Below are 21529 nucleotides of genomic sequence, written 5' to 3'. Positions count from 1 at the left end.
AGGGTGGCATGGTTTTTGAGTCTTTAAGTTTGATAGTTATGAAATTATAGAAGGCGCAGGTGGATTTTGTGTGTAACAGTTTTTCCTCTTGTTTGCAGTAATAATTGGTACATTCTGCCTTTATCTGACAGCGTAGTGTTTTGTAGTGGCTTTTAAAATTAGCTGCGTAGGCAGTTTTGGTTTTTTTCACCAAAGAGATTTCGGGGGTGGGGTAGGGGAATTAGAGCTTCCTTATTGTTATGTGCAATTTGTTTTTTCTGGCTTTGGGAGTTACATATAGTTTAATGACTCTTTTGACTTCGAGCAAAAAAAATGTTATAATGGTCTTCAGCAGTATTACAGCCAGTGAATAGAATATGCCAATCAAGAGATGAGAAGTTGGCAGCTATGAGATCATAGTTGGCTTTTTTAAAGTTCTAATTTGGAGTCTTGTCATTATGACCTTCTTTGCAGGGACGTAAATTGAAACAAAAGTCAAACATGCTGTGGTCACTGTTAGAAAAAAGTTCTTTTATTTGTAGTCCATAAATTGTGTATAAACTGTTGCAGAAGATGAGATCAAGATAGTTGTTGAGTCTAGTATTGTTTGTTACTAATTGATCTAGTCCCAGAGTAGTAACAGTATTGTACAGGGTTGTATGTATAGGCGGAAGGCCACCTATAATCTTGAAGTAATAATGCTAAGGTCATGATTTCAAATGTACTAATTGTGAAATTGTTCCATTATTTATGCATGTTAATAGCCTTCCTGAAATTTTTATTTTTGTCTTTCTTTGTTTTCTAAATTTTACTAAAAAAAACATCAGAGTAAAAACTAAAAATAAGAAATTTTAAAAGATAAACAAAATAATAGAAAAAGAAAGAAAGAGAAAATATACCTCAAAGGAAAAAAAATAAAAATTGCAACCATCCATATTCAATATTATCAGCAATAATGCTTATGTTAAAAGCAAAAAATTATTTTGGGAGGCTTCATTCTTTGTTACAACTAAGGAAAAATATTTATTTTTTTAATAAATCGATTTGTTTAAAATTCTATGTGTTGTACTAATTTAACGAATTAACAAATACAGTTTCCCAAATGTTTAAACACTCACAATTCAGGTAAAAGTTTTTTTTTTTTACATTTTGCAATATTAAGTCTTTGAGACAGTAACAGAAACTAGGTGAATTTCTTACTGACTTTATAGACAAATACCCTCTTGTTTTCTGTTTCAGTGATATTCACGTGTGGAATATAAATGAAGGATTTTCCCAACCAAAAAATCAGGGAAAAGAGAGTTGAGTATAGAACTAATGTGAAGGCAAAAACAGATTGCTATGTTTGTTCCCCCAGGTGTTTTATACCATGAAGGTTCACTGAACTTTTCAAATGTTCATCAAAAGTCATTTATTTCCCAGCCCTCATAAATAGGCTGTCTCCTAGCGTGAGTGAAAAAGGATAAAGCTGTATTAGAAAATAGCTACAATCTTACTTTTGTCAAAAGAAGTTTTTGTAATAAACAGGGAATATTAAGAACAAATGAGAAATAAAAAAGAAGAAAAGCCTCCCCTGCGGTGTCACTCCTTAAGTGATTAATGACACTTAAAAGAATTCACCAATGGATTCTCCAAGCAACTGAACGCTGCTTTAATGGAATGCAGTCAAGATTGCATTGTATTCCAAAATCCCAGCTGTTTGCGAGCACCTAAGATTTGTGACGGCCAAACATTGAGGAGAAATTACACCACAGGTGGGCAGACGGGATGAGGGAGAGTGGGTGTGGTCCACCTTGGGATATTGGTTTTAATCCTGACCCATTTGCACTTCTGAAACATTTATATAGAATTTGAAAGTGCTCGACTGTTTCAAGAAATTTATTTTTAATTTTTTTAGAACATTTATTTTGCCACCTATTCACCCATGGCGACTCAAGATGGCTCACACAAATATAAAAACATTATATAAAAATGATAAAAGAAAATAATTAAATAATAAACAAATTAATAAATTAATAAAATAGTTATCCCTCAGCCATCCCCGTCCCAGCGACAACACATATTGATACAAGCCATTTAATGGGCTCCATCCCACTCTAGGTTCCTCAGGCCCACAGGCAGAACCATGTCTTCAGTTCCTTCTGGAAGAGTGTTAGAATGGGGGCCGGTCTAATCTCAGGGGGAATGGTGTTCCGGAGACACCATGGAGAAGAAATAAGAAAAAGAATAAGAATTTTCTTTTCTTTTGAAGTCACTTGCTGAACAAGTTACCTCATAAATTCTACTCAGCTACTGTTTACTTAAACTTTTTCCTTTTTTTTCCTGAATTTATCCCCAATTTTTACTGTTTCACGCATTACAATAAACTACATGTTGCAATGTCTGGCTTAATACAATCTTCTAAGCAAAGATAGAACAAGACTGATTTGTGACCCCGGCCTATGTGTGAAGCCTTGGATTCAGATAGGATTGAGGTCTACATACAGGTAGCCCTCGTTCAGCAGTTTTTATATTTTGCTCCAATCATTATATTAGCTACAATCATTGTTCCAATTGCTCCAATCATCATATTTTAGACAAAGCTGAATGAGGGGACTTACAATTCACAGTTGCAGCTGTCAAAGTGTCCCCCCAGTCATATGATTGCAATTCAGGTCATTTGTGACCTTTACTATCAGTTTCCAACAAGCCAAGTCAATGGGGAAGCTGGCAGGAGGTCAAAAATGGCAATCATGTAAAATAACTATGAACGATTGTGTGGAATTCATCTAATGATGGCAACCAGGACCCCCAAAAAAGTTTCAGTCCTCTTGGCTTATACAACAGTTCTTGCCTATTTACTCAAAGTCACCTTCCTGATACTCTACAATAGTTCCTGCCTTCTAGGATCAAAAGTAACAGAAATAGCAGTGAAGCAATACAACATACAGCATGGGTGGGCAATTAATTTTCCTCAGGTGCCACATGAGAAACTGGGACTGCTATGGAGGTCCACTATCCTGTCCACATCCACCCCCGGTTATCATCATTGCACTGATGCCCATCCACGCCCCACTGCTGATGCTGCACTGACTCCTCATTCCCCACCCCCATCGATTCTTTGCCTCCTGCCACTGACATCCTAGGACAGATGGGGACTGTCCACAGGCCAGATGAGGCCCACATGCCATAAAATGCCCAGGTCTTACATATGAAGGCTTTGAAAAAGATATTCAGATGCCATATTATTTTATTTTTTATTATTTTCCATTCAACTCTGCCAAGTGACTCTGGGTGGTTTACAAATCTAAAAATTTTAAATAATTAAAACAGCTTAAAAGACATTAAAACAATTTAAAAAAACCACCCACAAAATAAATACGTATAAACCGCAGCCATAATTATTAATCTACTAATAGTGAAGCCAAGTAACAAGGCCCTTCACACATTCCGAGCCCAGGCCTGGGTACTTATAAGCAAGTTTTTAGAACTGTGCAAAAAGCTAACAGTGTCAGGTCCATTCGGATCTCTAAGGGAAGATATTCCACAAGGCAGGCGCTACAGCAGAAAAAGTCATTCTTCTAGTTCCTGCCAGTCCGGACGCTGGCTGATGGGATCTGCAGTATGACCAATTGGTTGGATCTGACTGGACAGGTAGAAACTTTTGGAGAAAGACAGTCCCTCAGGTAGTCATGTCTCCAGCCATGTATGGCTTTAAAGGTGACAACAAACACCTTGAATTGCATTCAGAAACACAACGGCAGCCAGCACATATGTTTTGTATTTGCAAAGTTAGGAACAATGCAAACAATGGTTTTTCCCTATTACCATCTATGGTGGCAAATGTTGGTCTGTGAAGAAGCAGGATAGAAAGAATATTGATGTTTTTGAACTTTGGTTTCAGGTTAAAACTCCAGAGGATCCCACTGGTAACCAAAAAAACCCAAACAAATCATCAAGGCCAACAGCCGAGTTCTAACTCAATGCACAAATGACCACACTCCAGTAGTTACATTTTAGAAACATTACGCAAAGAGTAGTTTTATGGAAAAGTCTGTCACGCTGAGTACGGTAGAAGGAAAAAGAAGTAGCAAGGTGAACAGACTGAATTCCAGCAGCCATGAGTGCACCAATGGAAGATCTGATGAATCAGACTGGGGGAGATCCTTCTGGAGAAAATCTATTTATGGGGTTGCTAATAATTGATGCTGATTTCATGGCATATCAAATCAAGATCCCTTTCTCGGTGCACTAAGGTACCCACCCAGGGGATCAAAAATGGAAGAAAAGCAGAGGTGGCATTCAGCAGGTAGCGGAAATGGTGAATAATTCAGAGAACCGGCAAATACCACCTCTGACTGGCCCCGCCCCCATCTATTCTCTGCCTCCTGAGTCCCAGCTGATCGGCTGGGTCTTCTTTTGTTGCCCTGCACAGGAGAACAGAGCTGGAAAGCAGGTTAGTGGGATGGGGAGGGAATCGGGATTTTACAGTATCCTCCCCCTGCCACGCCCATCAAACCACACCACGCCCATCAAGCCACGCCCACCAAGCCATGCCTACAGATCCAGTAGTAAAAAAATTTGAATCCCACCACTGAAGAAAGGTACCTTGAAGGATTGATTTCTGTGAAGTGAAGGACTTCTGCCAGGGTCTCGGTGAACTGGGTAGCTAGTCTTCATGGGCCAGAAGTTTCTATAGATACAAATGTTTAGTTAAATCTATCAATTAATTTTACAGTTACCTAATTGCATTGCCTGCTGCACAGAACACAGGTCTATTTGCAGTATAAGCATCAATCAGTGATTCACCTACATTCATTGATAATGATCACTCTGTCGATGACGTCCTCCAAGTAGAAGGGGGGAAAGCGGAATAACAATTCATAACTTAAAGCAGGAGCGACAAACTCTGGTCCAACCACATTTTTGTAGCACCAAGGTCCCACAATTTTGTATAACTAAGATTCTAAAACAGTTTTCAGCAGAGTGTTTTTCTTGGCTTCTCATTCATTAACAACAGTAGCAAGAAAGATCATAGAACAGGTACAATTCACTGAAGAACCATCTTGCTTAGCAATAGAAATTTTGGACTTGGTTGTTTAAGTTGAGGACTTGTGATATGAGCTGTTGTCTTCCTATTAGAAGTTAGCTTCTGTTATATATTTCACCATTCCAAAATCTGTCTCCTCCCCTAAGTACTGGACTAGGATAGGATTAAATCAAAGTGATAATAGTATGGGTTTGCTATGACTCCTTCATGAGCAGAGTATGATGGTTTTTTTTATGTTGCCGAGGATCATTGCGTGAAATAGGTAGCCATATAAGTTTTATAAATAAATAAATAGGCAGCCACATACGAAAAACAATCATAAAACAGTCTTGGCTATCTAGAATCTGGGTTGAAAAAAATCCAGAGACCACTAGATGGTAGCAAAGGACTAGAATATGCTAAAGGTAAAGTGAAGAAGTATGGACTACATCAAGTCTTCTGTAATAGCTCACATGCTTTGGAATATAGGTTGGTCCTGATTCTCCTCTCATTCAAGAAAGCTTTGAAGGTGATTTGATTACATTGGGTATCCGGCCCATAATGTGGTTATCAGCAAATGTATAATCCAAACTATATAACCAAATATATGATGATAATTCTGATTATGAATTATCAATCCAGAGTCTTGTTATTGAAATGGTATATACATTTTTAAAAATGAATAAATCAAGGGGGTATCCAGGTTTTTGTAGCCCAAATCTGTAGCCCTACTAGAATCATTAACTTCCTTAATATTTATTTTTATATAGCATTAGATTGATCAGTGTGATGGTCTAGAGGTAAAGATGTTTATCTCTCACTCAGAAGGTTGAAAGTTCAATCCCAGGTAGCAGCAGATGTGTCTTTCAATCTTTTTTTAAGAACAAATGTCTGCTGTGAACTTTGTCTGGGTGTCAGGAAGAGTATCCAGCTCAGCTCCATCCAGTTGCCCCAACTCTACTCCAAATTAAGGGATTGCAGGGTTGTAAAAAGAAAAAAAAAACCAATGCATTGGTTCTGTGCATGTATTTGGAATAGCATTGTTTCCTGACCAAAGATTAAAATCAACATAAAAGAACTAATTGGAAGAACATTTCTTATTTTGGGTAATATTTTAAAAGTTATCTCAAAACTATTGACATGTTAAGTCAAAGATGGACAACCATTGCTTTTACACCACATGAACCAAATATCAGTGTGATTGAACACAAGAGAAGTCTTGCAAGCAGCCTTCAAGGAACCAGATATAGAAGGGTTCTCAGGGCTGCAAGTATTATAAGCCATTTCACCCTCTAGAAGCATGTTTATTCTCCACTTTTGCCACTGAATGTCTCAATGGAAATTAGTAAAGATATATTCTTGTTGGGTAGCAATGGATGCAGAGTGCAACATTTAGGAAGATGTAAATCCACTAGGATCAGTCAAGGAAAGGGAGATGGCAAGTGATTATGGCGGTAATCAAGATGTTGCCTTTTAATGTGTCAAAGGACTGCATTCCATCTCCTTTATTATCCATAAAAGACATCAGGGAAATGTCAGACATAAGATAGAAATTCCATTGAAGAAGAAAAAATCCAAACATGAAGCTTTCTTTAACCTTACTCTTCAATGCTGTGACTGAAAAGAATCACTGAATCACTGAATCATTGAACAACTATGTGCTGATATTATGACTTTAGCCCAACATACACAGTGAAAAATATCAGCCTTCTGGATTATTAACCTCACCCAGAGGAGTTTAGTGAACACAAATTGATAAAAATACAGCATCTCTCCACAGCAATTAAAATTCCAGGTGAGAAAGTATATGACTTCTGGTGTTACTGTAGAAAGTCAGTGCCTACCCCTCCTAGAAGAATGAAATATTTTGGGAAATATATTTTTTTTAAAGGCAGAATGTTATATTTCCCCAAAGGGAGAAATGGAGAAACATGTTTTTAGAGGCAAAAAGCAGCCCCCACTTTCCTCAATAGCCCACAGCAGATGTCAGCACTTAAGAGATAAAGAGTTTATTGAAAGAGGAAGACAAGTATCTAGATAGCTTTATTCATAGGCAAAGCAAATACTGCAAATACTACTGAATCTATTCAAGACAGGATATTTTGAAACTCCCTGCAGCGAAGTCCGAACAAAGGCAGAATGGTAGGATTAGAGGCAGACCCCTTACTCAAGATCCAAAACAGGATGAAAGCCATTAAAACACAATAGGAATTGCCCAACACCCTTTCAGAACACAAGCCCTTTCATTGCACCATCCCAGAACTGTCCAAATTTCACCTGGGAGTTCAGATAAATAATAAGCCAGAGGCTGATCAGATTAGCTCAGACAAACACCTAGGGTTTGCATTTCATCTTTTGCCTATAGAGCCAGCTATGACCCCTACATAACGTGTACATGACCCCATAGGAATCTGACAATAGCCAATAGAATACATGTCCTTGCACAGGGACAGGAAGCTCAAGCGCAAAGCCCAAAGAAGGTATAAAAAACCACCACTCTCAACTTCTTTTTGTCAGCTCCCTAGAACCACAATCCCATGTGGTTCTGTTTCATCCACAAACCATCTTTCCAATAAGCCTCCATGTTTCAAGTGTCTCCCAGCTTGGAACTGATCCAAATGGATATTTCTTCCCACATTACTATTATGCTAGCTTGGGCATCTAGCTCTGCGTCTGGAAGGTGTGGTGAAGAGGAACCAATGTTAGACAGAGAGTAGTGAGGGACATATTTTGAGGTGACACAGTATGAAGGAACCGGAAGGGAGGGGTTAAGAAAAATAAAGCAGTTTTGTGTGTAGAGAACTCACAGGTTAGGAGTATTATTACAAAATAGAACATGGTGTCAGAAGTTCTGTAACACGGTAACTGAACAACGAGGTCTACCCCAAAGAGGAAAAGGAGTGGCAGTGGGGATGAGAAGAATGAGGAAGGAGTTAGCAGAATGGCTAGCACACCCAGTGCTACTTTTAACATCCAACCACCAGAGCCCTTTGATTTTTCCAAACCAAATGAGTGGACAAAATGGATACGGCGATTCGAGAGATTTAGGCAAGCAAGCAATCTCGCAATAAGCTCCGAAGAAAATCAGGTGAACACTTTGATTTACTGTATGGGAGACGAAGCAAATGATGTTCTGCGTGGCCTGAAACTCAGTGAAGCTGATCAGCGTCAGTATACTAAAGTAAGAGACGGCTTTCAGTCATTCTTTGTAATAAAAAAAAACACTGTGTATGAGCATGCAAGATTTAATATGCGCAAACAAGAAGCAAATGAGACAGTTGATGCATTTGTCACAGCGCTGTATGCATTAGCAGAACACTGTAACTATGGATCACAACATGACGAGCTCATCAGAGACAGGATTGTAATAGGCTTGGTCGATACACGGCTATCAGAACGCATGCAAATGGAAAAAGTCCTAGACCTGGATAAAGCTATTAATATGGCAAGACAATCAGAGGAGATTAAAAAAACAGCAAACCACATTGAGAAGTGATGCTAGTGCTGTAAACCTAAAGGATGTGAACTCTTTGGACAGACTGTTTAAAGGCAGGCATCAGAAAGAAAAGCAAAAATAATTCAGCAGATCAAAGAATGACGGAGCAAAGCCTCAAAGCAAGCAGAACAAAAACACTAAAGACCCCCAGTGTCACAAATGCAGTGGCATGCTTCACAGGAATGTCTTGCTAAGAATGCTAAATGCTATACATGTGGGGAAAAGGGTCACTATCAACATGTATGTTTTGCATGCAAGGCAGTGCATGGCATTGAGGAAGAGGAGAGAAGCTTCTTTCTTGGCTCTGTGACATCACATGCTGATCCATGGACTATGGAAATCAGAATGATGGATAAAGACATCACGTTCAAGTTGGATACCAGAGCAGATGTCACTGTTGTTTCACAGAAGAATTTCGCCAACATTTTTCACAACACACAGGTGCTGGTGCTGCAAAAAGCAGAGAGACCTCTACTGGGTCCAGGGAGAATTCCACTGGAAGTGATGGGGTTTGCCAAACTACAGCTAAAGAAAGAGCAAAACAAATTACAGAGGAGGTGTATATGGTCAAAAACCTGAGTATGCCTTTGCTGGGACTGCCAGCTATTGTAGCTCTTGGTCTGTTGGTTCGTGTGGACACTACTGACATGGAAAACCTGAAGTCAAGCTATCCTAAATTATGCAGCGGCCTAGGGGAGGTTCGACAACCTTATTGTATTAAGCTCAAACCCAATGCTGTGCCTTTCTCTTTGAAAACCCCAAGGAGGATTCCCCTACCATTGATAGGGAAAGTCAAATATGAGCTTCAACGCATGGAAAACTTGGGAGTAATCACTTGTGTGGAAAAGCCTACAGACTGGTGCGCAGGCATGGTAGTAGTGCCCAAGAAGGACAGCAAAAAGGTGCATTTGTGTGTGGACCTGACTGGCTTGAACAAGTATGTGTGTCATGAAAAATTCATTTTACTATCAGTAGAACAGAGTCTTGGAACACTGGCTGGTGCTAAAATGTTCAGTAAATTAGATGCCAACATGGGGTTTGGGCAGATACCCTTCACCGAGGATTCAGCAAAGTATACCACATTCATTACACCCTTCGGGTGGTTCCACTTTAACCATCTTCCATTTGGCATTGCCTCAGCACCCGAACATTTCCAATGTATGATGGCGGAAGTTACACAGGGGCTGGAAGGTATAGTTTGTCATATTGATGATCTACTGGTGTGGAGACAGGACCAAGAAGAACATGACAATTGACTCCATGCAGTGCTAAAAAGACTGGAAAAGGCAGGAATCACTCTGAACGTGGATAAGTGTGAACTCTCCAGGAGTGAGGTGGTCTTTTTGGGTCACATCATCTCTGATGCAGGGATATGACCTGACCCAAGGAAAACAGAGTCTATCAGAGTTATTAAGGAGCCCTCTAGTGTGAACGAACTGAGGAGTTTTCTTGGCATGGTAAACCTGCTGGGGAAGTTCATCCTTCAGTTGGCAGAAAAAGACAAGCCACTTCGTGATCTCCTTTCTAAGAAAAACTGTTGGGTTTGGGATGTGGAATAGGTCAGGGCATTTAAGACATTGAAAGATGTTTTGTCTTCCCCTCCGGTGCTGGCCATGTATGATCCGAACAAAGTGACGAAAGTGTCAGCGGATGCATCGTCATATGGCTTGGGTGCCATTCTTCTTCAAGAGTGGGGAGATAAATGGAAGCCTGTGGCTTACGCGTCGCGTTCACTCACTCCAACTGAACAACGCTATGTACAGGTGGAGAAAGAAGGCCTGGCTCTAACTGGGCATGTGAAAGATTTCGGGATTTCCTCCTAGGAAAGCATTTCTGCCTGGAGACTGACCACAAACCACTTGTCAGTTTGTTTGGAGACCAAGCACTAGCTCTTCTACCCTTGAGAATTCAGCGATTCATGATGAGGCTCATTTGTTACTCTTACTACATTGTGCATGTGCCTGGAAAGTAGCTTTGGACAGCAGACACATTGTCACATTCGCCTATGGACTCTCACATGTTCAAAGCAGAACTGGAGCTGATGGAAAGCACTAACATATATGTGGACTGTGTAGTAGACACCTTGCCTGTTAGCCACACATATATGGAAATCATAAAAGAGCAATTGCAAGCTGATAGTATTTGCTCTCGAGTCATGAAATTGTGTGCAGATGGATGGCCAGTGCATGCAAAACAGGAACCTGCACTGAGAGGATACTGGCCAGAACGAGCTACACTCACTGTACAAGATGGATTACTACTGAAAGACACTAGGCTTGTGATCCCATCCACCCTGAGGAATGAGGTGTTGGAGAGGCTGCATGAAGGACACTAAGGGGTGTTGAAATGCAAAGAACGTGCTCATCAGTCTGTGTGGTGGCCAGGACTCAGTCAGCAGGTCAGTGAAATGGTGCTCAAATGCAGGACATGTATTCAAGAGCGTCAGAATCCTAAAGAGCCACTCATGACATTTGAGTGCCCTGAAGGATCATGGCAAAAGTTAGGGACTGACGTGTTTGTACTTGGCAGGAAAACATACTTAGTTGTGATAGACTATTTCTCCAGATATGTCAAGATTGCACTGCTATCGAACACTAAGTCAACTGATGTCATTGTCCATCTGAAGTCAATCTTTGCCCGGCATGGGATTCCAGAGGAGCTGATGTCAGACAATGGACCACAGTTTTCTGGCCGAGATTTCTCTCATTTTGCATCCACATATGGGTTCAAACACGTTACCAGCAGTCCAAAGTTTCCACAAAGTCACAGAGAAACTGAATGTGCAGTTCAGACAGTGAAAAGTCTCTTGAAAAAGGCTAGTGACCCTTATCTGGCCCTGCTTGCCTTCAGAGCTACCCCTCTCCAGAGTGGGTTCAGTCCGGCTCAGCTGCTTATGGGCGACGTCTTCGTACCACTTTGCCGACTCTTCCCTCTCAGCTAGACCCAGCATTGCCAGATTTGACCATTTTGCTCGTAAAGAGAGACAGAAGAGGAAATTGAATACTGAATACTACAACAGGAGACATCGTGCAAAACCTCTTAGTGATTTGGTACCAGGAGAGCATGTATGGGTCACTGATACAAAAGAATCTGGGACTGTGCTGCAGAATCACACGAGTCCAAGGTCATATCTGGTGGATGTACCTAAAGGTGTGGTGAGATGCAATCGTCAGCACTTGATACCCTTACACACACATGCAAGTGAAAGAGGAGCGGTGGAGCAGCAGGAGTTGCCAGAGACAAACAGTAAACAAGTTTCTACATCACCTGGGAAAATACTTTAAAACTTTCCTAGTGTGACAGCTACCCCAAGGACAAGGTCTGGGAGAACTATAGTTAAACCAGAGAGACTGAATCTGTGAACTGAGAAAGTGAAAAAGAGTTCAGTAAAAATTCTGAGATGCAGAATAGTTTAAACACAGTTAGGTGTATTGGATTAGTAAATAGTTATATGATAACATTTTCTTCCCTACAGGATTTAGATAGGAACAGACCTTCAACAAGAGGCAGAATAATCCTCTAAGGTCTGGTGAGACAAAGGTAGTCTAGCCTTTGTACTCTAGAAAAGGGAGGTGTGGTGTAGGGTAAATGGAACCTGTTGGTGTTGAACTGTGAAGAGGAACCAATGTTAGACAGAGAGTAGTGAGGGACATATTTTGAGGTGACACAGTATGAAGAAACCAGAAGGGAGGGGTTAAGAAGAATAAAGCAGTTTTGTGTGCAGAGAACTCATGTGTTAGGAGTATTATTACAAAATACAACAGAAAGGGAAGGATATTACTCTAGTTAGAATAACAAAATAGTTTATCACAACAGATAGACCTTTATGCCTATTCTTAAGTTGCCAATGGGAGGTAGGAATCACTCATGCCACTAGGAGGCCGATCAAGAGGAAATCAGAAGCGTGTATCCAGATCTGTTAGAAACCTATCCAAACCAGTAGGCTACTGTTTGGTCTAGTTAGGCACATTTGCTTTTTCACACAAGTAAATTGTGGTTTGTTTCAAGAGAAAAGAAAACAGATCATCTGATCCCTCACAGTAAGCATGCACGTTTTGCTGTTGATCATGAAGGAATCGTAAATGCACTGTTTAAAAGCGGCCCAGTTTTAAGCTCAGCCAAAAACTTCCTGGAGCAGCCCTGGGTGATCAAATCCTGCAGACCTTAATAAAAACTTATTGGGGTGGGGTGTAAATATGAACACATGGCTAAATGGGAAAAGATTAAAGAAAAAAAGCCTCTTTCTAAAAAGTCCATAGCAACTGCACTCAATATTTTCAGCATCGGAGGTCGTTTTCTGTTTCACAGCAAAATCATTAAATGCAAACCTCAGCTTAAAATGAAAAGTGACTGAGTATTGGACTCTAGTATGGAGGCTTCCAAAATCAACTGCTGTCTAAAGACTTTCAATATGAAATCTCTAAATAAACCTTGAGGAAAACTCAGTTTTTCTTAACCCAATTGTGAACTGCTCACTGTCTATAAACTACCAACCTTTTCGTTCAGACTCAAGGGGAAATGCACATTCAAGTACTCCATAAGATTATCCTTGAAAAAAAAAAATTACTCATTTCGGCACAGTCCATGATTTTCTTAATAATTTCCTCCTGCATAGGTATTTTTTCATTTTTCCAGTTCTTAGCAAATACAATTCTAGCCGCTGTTAAAACATTTACAATCAAATATTTCAAATCTTTACAATATATTTCCGGTATAATTCCCAATAAAAATATCTCAGGTTTAAAGTCTATGTGTTGTTTTGTCATTTTTTTCCAACCATGTGTGGATTATAGTCCAATATCTTTTTGCATCCGAGCATGTCCACCACATAGGGTAATATGAACCAGGTATCTGATGACATTTCCAACATTTATCCGATTTATCCTTGAACATCCTGGCAATTCTTGTCAGGGGTAAGTGCCACCTGTAAAACACCTTATACAAATTTTCTTTATACGCAGTTGACATTTGGTCCTTTATAGTCTTGGCCAGTGGTTGCTAGCTAGTCAGACTGGTTGCTGCCTGATTGGGCCGGTTCAGGCAAACCAGTAGTTGTGATCACTGGCTAGGCCCTTCCACCTGCCCCTGCGCTATCCTTTTCATATATAAATAACTTTCTGGCTCGTTCCCCCTACCCAGGTTGCCCAGCTGAGTTCCGCGCCATGCCTGCTGTACTCACCAGAGCTGCCTGAGTAGATTAGCTGCATATTTGAAGCTGCGTTTCAGCCCCAAAGAGGCACACTCACAACCAGCAAACCAGTTGTTAACGTAAGTTCAGCCCTACCTCTGGTCTTGGCATATTGGTTGTGTGTAAACAACATAAAGAATTATGTAACAGCATTGTATGCACAATGTGATACAACCTCTGATTAGAGAACTGCAAGGTAGTTCATTTGTTTTAGAAATAAAGAAAATAGGAACTTTGCAATGGAGTACCGTAATTAGAAAATAATCAAAGGAAGGGGTTGACTGTCACCATAGTAAGGAAAGTGATGACCAAAAAAAAAAAAAGATGTGAGGTAATTACTGGTATTTGCAAGGGAGAAAAGAATAAATGATAAATATACATCTGACATAAGGTAATAATTTGTGTCATGATGTCACTGTGTGTTATCGTTTTGATGCAATCTTGGTTTATTGCAAAAGGAACAGAGCTGAATATCAATAAACTGCCCAGCATGGCTGTAGAGAAAAAATAATGAGAGGTACAGCCAGACCAGCAAACAGGAACTATGGCAAAACCATTAATCACTGTTTGGGCAGGTCAGCAGTAGTATTTAACTACAGTTCAACTCTCTGGAAGATGTTTTAGATGGGTAATTAATAAAAAATATGATTTCAAATTATGATTAAGCCTCCTTACTGTGTTGTTTAAATTCAACCAGTTTTAATGTGTCATATGATTTTGATTACTTTACAGAAATTATTCTCTTCCAAGCTCATCTTATAATCATTCCAACCTCCAGCCTCTATTTGTATTTTCACTTTTTATTTTTATTGCTTCTTTCCTTTATTATTGTTATTTTTACATTTTTTAAATCATTTTTTCTATTTTATTGTTGCAAGCTACCCAGAGTAGCATAGCAGTGAGATGAGTGTCAAATACATTTAACAAATTAATTAATTAATTAATTAACAACAGTTCAACTCTCTGGAGTACATTTTAGGCATGCAACTAATAAAAAATATACTTTCAAACTATGATTAAATACTCCTCTTTAGTAACAATTTAATGTATTGTCTAATTACCACAGGGTTTATTAATATGTCAGGCAGATATGTTCGATGTCTCTAAGTATGTTTCATAATGCTTTAGAGTGACGCTATTACTTTCATTACATTTATGTATTGTGACAGATTTCAGCATCTACAATTCAATTATTACCAGTAGAGAAAATTGTCTTTGATTTTAGGGTAAGATGATCAAATCTTAAGTTAACAGGAGCTACTGCCGTTGCTAAAAATGAATAGCCTTGCTTGAGGTTTTTGATTACACTGAAATCAGTGCTTAAATCATTAAATGATGTGGATCTTTTCCATTCCACAAGCAAACAAATATGCCAGAATATCCATATACATTACTTATCTGCCACTACAGAAAAGTATACAGACTTGGAATCCATTACATGACAAATTTGACAGGCTAGGAAAAAATAATATTCTTTGACAGACTAGTCTTTGCTGAAGAGGTAACCATTGTTTTATAAAATACTTTGTGGTTACATTTATAAAATATATAGACATCAAATATATTTGGGGTAAATATTTACTTATGGTCACTGGCTGTTGCTTTGGAATGGGTCTATTGTTCCCTAGATATTTATTTCGACTTTGGAATATGTACATTTTTATTCCATAATTTTGAAAGCATTTTTGAAAAGAATGTCAAGATAGGCTTTATAATAGATCAATTCACAAACGTCAGCAGGATTCCCAGCTGCATTGATATTATTTATATGATGCCTTTCTTTCACATAATTCAAGGTAGCATATACAGAAGATTCCTAAAAAAAATTACATACAGATGCCAATCAAAGCCACACTTGATTAACTTCAAGAAGAGTTCTACGTCTTGTGCCTTTAGATACAGGGTTATTGTTGTTTTTTACAGTGTCCATTCCAGTTTTAAAAAGTGTTTAAAGAGAAGATTTTGAAGTCATGCATCTGAAACTCTGGAGATAAAGTGAAACGCAAAAAAGTGTATGGATTACTGTGGTTAAAGTGTTAGTCTTGGACTACAGAGTTATAGTTACTGGCGATCCTCACTTAACAAAGTTTATTGGGACTAACAATATCATGGGATCATGACTACTTACAGCAGCAGCTGTGAGTCTCAGTTGCCGTCATTAGGCAAGTCTTGTGCACTCACAGCATCCTGTTGTAATGCATTTTTATTGTACTTTACCTTCCCTTCCTACCCAAACATCTTCTGTCTCTGAAGCCTTGAAAACGGGGAATCCAACAATTTCATTGCAATCTTCTCAACCACCTGTAATCTGGTGCAGATTTGCCTTAAGCACGTTCTGTATTGTTCTTGGCTTACATAGTTTTAAAAACTCAAAAATGTTCAACAATTGGGACATTGCTTCAATAGGGATTAAATAATACCTCCCCCCACCCACTTAGCCCCCCTCCGCCCGCCCTCCACTGCTCACTGCCTACCCAGCTGCTTTTACTTTTCACATTTCTGGCAGACAAATTGTGAAGCCCCAAGAAACATTTGCAATTTGTCTGAAAAATTATATATAATAGTGATCACGATCATATATCCAGTCATACCTCCATCATATCCAAACAAACGAAATTAAGACAAAAGTGGAGCAGATGTTGAAAAAAGCGCTTCTGTGCACAAACAGCAGGGGCAAAATATGCATTGTCCGCCCCTCTCCCTTTTAGTTTTATTGTATGGTGGGAAGAGTAACCTTCAGAAGAAGAAGAAGGTGAGGTTACACTATGAAAGAGAGGACCTGGATCCCACGCATTACCTCAGCAAAGGCCAGTTACTCCAAGAAGACCACTCACAAATACAAGTATTATTCTGGAGCAGAAGAATGAAGAATGCCATCATGAACGATGTCTGAATAGTCCATCACCAAGGGGGGAATAAATTGCTTTATTGTCTTTGTGGTTGGGAAAGAACAAGGAGCTCCTACTCACATTGCCACCTGGAAGTAGATGCAGTAAAGGGGATTGCTCACCCAGGATCCACCAAGCACGTGGATCTCTGTCGGAGCCATTTTGCATCTTAGCAAAGGTTCCCACTTTTTTCTGTTGGCACAAGGAGAGCTCAGCATGGACCCCAAGGCTTCCCTTCTTCTTCTTCTTTTTTTCCTGCTCCAAATTCTCATCCACTTAGGCTGTCTTTATCGGGGTGGGCTTCAAAAATTTTAGCAACGGGTTCTCTGCTAGGTTGCCCTCCCCAGGTTCCGGAGGCTTTCCTCAAACCTCCAGGAGGGCAAAAATGGCCTCCCTAGGCCCTGGAGGCTTTCCTCGAGTCTCCAGAAGGGTGAAAACAGCCTCTCTGGGCTCTGGAGGCTCTCTGGAACTTCCGGGAGGTCCATTTTTTGCCCTCCCCAAACCTCTGTGCACGTCCTGCACTTACCTGTGGGTGGGGTCAGCCAGGTGTGGGATTTGAGGGTTCTACAAACTGTGCAGAATCTTAGCTAGAGGATTTCCCAAACCCCTGCGAATCCCCAGAAGCCCACCCCTGATCTTTATGTATTATTTGTTTGTTTATCCAATTTTGGAACTGTTAAGTCTGGGTGGTGGGTCCCAAGGAGAGACGAGACTCAAAGTAGTGACAACAGCTCTTTATTAGGAAATTAGGTACCGAGACAAGACTCCGAGCTGAGGCAGCTCCTTTTATAGAGCTGGCTGCGGCTAGGCAGCCTATGACATGCATTTGAGCTTGCCGCGCTTGGTTTTACCCAATCGCGGCAGCCGAATAAGAACCAATCAGAACACTTAGTTTTGTCCAATCACGGCCCGGCTTTTCCGGACCAATAGGAATGCAGGCCTACAAGCCTGCTAGTATGGAACAGGAACTGCAATCTCCCTCGCTGAGGGAGTGTTCTTTTGAGAACCACCAAGTTTATATTTATCTGCATTTTGCTGGGAATTCGAAAATAAATAGTGAGGCAGAACTATCTAATATGCCTCTAAATAGAAGGGCAGCCACTTTTTCCTCTCTCTTTTTTTCCCTTAGTTTCACGGTTTTTCTTTAAGTTTGTATACCCTGAATTATGTCTGCAAATTTCCAGATATATATTCTGGTTCTATTCAAACACTACAACAACTAGCCTAGAGAATTGATAATGACCATATTGAAGTAGTGGATTCTGCCTTTTAGGATTCTGCCATCAACAATAAAAGAATAAGCAGCCAAACAAATTCCCTGCAGAATGGCATTTGGTAGGGAGCAGTGAAAGTCTTGGAAATGATGTTCAATTACCATAATGCATCTATACCTACAAATCAGAATAATATAAGCCACGATATTCTCCGTGATACCCTGGAAGTGAAAATTAGATTTTGAGGAAGCAAGATAAGGGTATTGGTACTTTTGAATTTTATGTTGGAGAAAGAATCATCAAACAAACCCAGAGTTCTTGCTTGAGGCACAAACGGATTCCAATTATCCTGCTTCAGAAACATCATGCGAAGAACTACTGTAGTTCTCTGGAGAAGGCTCCGAATGTTGGGGAAGGAAGAACGCCAGCCAACAGGAAGGTGAATGGACTCAGTTATATATCACTGGAATAGCTGAAGGGCTAAATTCAAAACAAATAATCATAGAGAAAATCTATTTATGTGGTTGCTGAGAGACAACAATGGCTTAATGGTACAAATCAATCAGATTTGGGAGATCACTGCACTATGACACCACCGCCTTAATGAAGGGAGCACTAACATAACTGATTTGCAAGCATCCAGATTTGCAACCACCCAGACCAATCAATGGCAGCAGACTTACATCTTTCTGTATGTCTTTGCTGTTCTCTGGTGTTCATTCAGGCTTTCAAAAATGTTATATCCCAACATCATGGTTTACAAACTAAAATATCTGGGTTCAACTAGATGTTAAAGCAAAACCAAAGAAACTGTTTTTGAGTTAGCATAATATGAGAGTAGCTCAGATTTTTGCAGACTGTTGGCACTCTGCTTGTATTAAATGACAGTCCCAAATAAATTCCATGTGAAGTCTGCAGACAGGCAGGGTTGTGTTGTTGTAATGTTACAACACAAGTTCTGGCCCTTTCATATGGGCATGTGACTTTTCTGCAGATATAAAGGGAGCGGACTTGTTTACAATGTCACACAATCCTTCATTGCTCTCCTGTTGCAGACTCTCATGTCTGCAGACATGTAAACGGCATCCTATCAGATGCAGAAGTGGCCTTAGGTTGCACCAAACACTATCTGACAATTTTCTAGGAAGAAGAAACAAATAATTATGGGCTTCTCATTTTTAGAAATACAAAATCCAGCTGCTAAACTCAAAATTGCTTCCAACTTTTGCAATATTTGCCCAGTTTCTTTGATAGATGGAAACATACCTCACATCTATTTTGCCCTTAAGTTATGCTTTCCTTTTTGACAAGCCCAGATAATATAACTCCAAATGAAGTAGCACTGCTAATTTTTAAAAACTGATTCATCATATTAGTCATGTATGCTTTTTCATCAAGTACAGTCAGGGGTGGGATTCTACAGGTTCTCACCTATTTGCTAGAACCGGTTGTTAACTTTCTAAGCAGTTCAGAGAACCGGTTGTTGGAAGAAATCTCCTTTTGTTTTTCCCACCCTTCTTACATTCTTGGCAGTATGCCTAGACTTACTGTCTCAGAAGGAGGTTTTTTTTCCTTTGCTGGTACTTTCTTAAAGAAGAAGGATTGTTTTAAGCTTTTTACACTGCTGTTGGGAGGAAATACTCCCGTTGGAGTTAGCACTTGGAAGAAATAATTGAATAATGAAGCAGAGCTGCCAGAAAGAAGCTTTTAATGACAAGGAACCAAGATGAGTGACATTCAGCAAGGCTTCTTGGCTAGGTAGAAAGATTGACATTCAAACATGAGTTTACATACCCTTTTTGAGTTTTGGTCTAAAACTGGTGACCATTCAAAGTTACAATGGCACTGGAAAAAGTGACTTATGACCATTTTTCATACTTACAACCGTTGCAGCATCCCCACTGTCATGAGAGGCCAGGCGAGAAGCACCCCTTGATGTGAGTGACGTCGAGTTGGCCATGCCCACCCAGTCACATGACCAGCAAGCCATGCCCACCAACTAAGCTATGCCCACAGAACCAGTTGTTAAAAAAATTGAATCCTACCCTGAGTACAGTATTACAACGTCTGCCTTACCTCACAAGATTTTCTAAATATGCAGACCAGCTATAAGTCTATATAAGTTTTTTTCTTTCTTTCCAGCTTTCTCCTCTTTCAAAGCTTGATGTAAATTACAATACAGAAATTAACAAAGCCACTGCTGCTTTTAGCAGATGTTACTGGCCTTGAGTTCTGTAAATTAAAAAAACAGAGCAGGCCTGTTCTTATGCTTTTACTCAGGTGTAATTTTGACAAACTGCTTCCATATACTTGCTAATGCTTTTCTAAGCTACTCCACATTGTTTCAGCACTCATTTCTATGTATGAAAGACTTATTGTACTCCGTTAACCTGTCTGCCCCCTTCACACACACACACACACAGAGACATTTGTACACTTGTTTGTTCTCAGTTGCACACAGATTGACTTTTGTGAACTCCAGTCTAAAAAGCCCACCTGCAAAGTCCTTGGACCCACATAAATAGTGGCAAGACTGATACAGCTTAAGTCCTAGCCTTCAGGTCACTTGTCACTTACAGATGTCCCCAAAAGAAGACTTCATTTTAGTCTCCTCCTAACCCTCTCAGCTACAAAAGCAATGGAGTTCTACATTTTATTTATTGAACATTTTCTCCTGCCTTCTCCCGAGTCCTAAATTGTGATCCACATTTGGAGATAAAATGTTAACAAGTGAGTCAAAACTAGGGTGGAACAGTGGAGATGAATAAAACATTGACTTCTGATTATGGAAATGCACAATCAGTAACAAGAGTTGAAGTCATGTCTAATGTAAGCTCCTTCATTTCTTTGGGCAGGTGTACCTGAAACTGTTGCCAGTTCAGAGTTTTTGTATTTTAAATGTAAGAACAAGGAGAAAAATGTACAATATTACAAGAGTAATTGAAATGGAGTCAAATGATGCATGTAAACCTAATCCAATTAGTTGTGAAAGATTTGCAGCTCTGGAATGGAAATGAGAAACAGTTGATTAGTGCCATCATATATATTCAGAACACATATATATTCAGAACACAATATGTGGCATTTGGAAGTACATTCCCTGAGCATGGAAGTTTGCCTGATGATGTATTCGGATACTGTCAGGTGCAAAAATCAGACCCTATATAAAATTCCAATTAATATGATTTATTGTTCACGCCTCTACCCAAGAATCTAGTCAACTAATGATCAGCACTAAATTGGCACAAATAAGAATTAAAAGAATTCAAGAGGACTTGGACTTAGGCCACTTGTGAGAATATATCTAGGCTAATTACTCGCTTGACTCTGCCCCCAGGCTCTGCCTGCTCTTCTCTTACACTATCAGTTTGTGTGAACAATTCTTCATAATACGTTATTATTCTCATCATAAAAAATAAATACATTTGAGAAAAAGAGGAAAAAAATGGGTCCCTGGGTCACAAAAACAGTCTACCCTGTATTAATATTTGCTTTACTGAAATCTTATGTCTGAGAAACCAAGTGGTGTTGCACTCTAGAATCACCTTTCTGAAGCTGCATCCATTGAAATATCTGCTGATAGTAATAAAACATTTGACATAATCATCTTTTTGATGCCAAGCAAAGTTTTGATATTGGAATAACTTGGATCTTTACAAAACTAATTTGGAAGAGACAATATAAGAAAACTGATTTAGCATTCATTAATAACATCAGAAAATATCTCATTTTAAATAGACATTCTTTAAATTTTAA

Source organism: Pseudonaja textilis, chromosome 1 (genome assembly GCF_049901715.1).
Source record: "Pseudonaja textilis isolate UNSWEBS1 chromosome 1, rPseTex1.2, whole genome shotgun sequence".
Lineage (NCBI taxonomy): Eukaryota > Metazoa > Chordata > Lepidosauria > Squamata > Elapidae > Pseudonaja > Pseudonaja textilis.
The sequence above is the reverse complement of the archived record's forward strand: the minus strand, read 5'-3'. Positions refer to the sequence as shown.